Consider the following 832-nt stretch of genomic DNA (forward strand, 5'->3'; position numbering starts at 1 on the left):
CCTTTGCCTTTTTTCATATAGTTTTAATTTGTGATTTGTTTTTGTTGCTTATTTATGTCTGTTTGGGTACTTTATGTAACCAATATCACTAGCACTACTTCTTCATTTTATAATCTTATATTATATTATGTGGGATGGCTATGATCGTGCATGACTTAAAAGTATTTTTTTGATCGGAAGGAAAAAAGGGCAATCCTCCCCTCATGATCTAACTTTTGGCTTTAGTTAAACTTAAGATCCATTTTTAGTCAAAATAGCATAGGCTGACCAGTTTTTAGAGCGGTAATTGAAAAATAACTAATATTTGTAAATTAATTAAAAAATAGCTATTATTTTTTGCGAATATAAAATCTGTACGAAAATACCCTAAACCGAAACACATCCTAAACGGGAACAACAATGTACAAAACGTCTACGCTTATTGTTAATTATTAATCGTCACATTTTTAACTTTTTTATTTATCTTTTTTATTTTTTGATGTAACGCAATTGTTTTTTATTTTTTGCTCCGCTCTAGTGGAGAAGAAGAAGAAGAATAAAAAAAAAAAAAAATGGAAGGGAAGAAGAGAACATGGAGAAACGATTGGTTTTATTTTAAGCCATCTATTGGACACATGGCAATATTTTGGTGCTAAATAATTCAATTAGAGATTCTAATAATTTTCTGTGAAATAATAAGGACAAATATAAGCTAGTTAGGTAATGTTAAGAACTTATTTGGACCGAACTATAAAAGGAGAGTGTGGGTAAACCAATATATGCATAATTTAGGGATATATTTGGATATTTTTCATATATAGGAATAAATATTATCACTATGCCACTCACGCTT

The sequence above is a fragment of the Nicotiana tomentosiformis genome, chromosome 6, assembly GCF_000390325.3.
Source record: "Nicotiana tomentosiformis chromosome 6, ASM39032v3, whole genome shotgun sequence".
Taxonomy (NCBI): domain Eukaryota; kingdom Viridiplantae; phylum Streptophyta; class Magnoliopsida; order Solanales; family Solanaceae; genus Nicotiana; species Nicotiana tomentosiformis.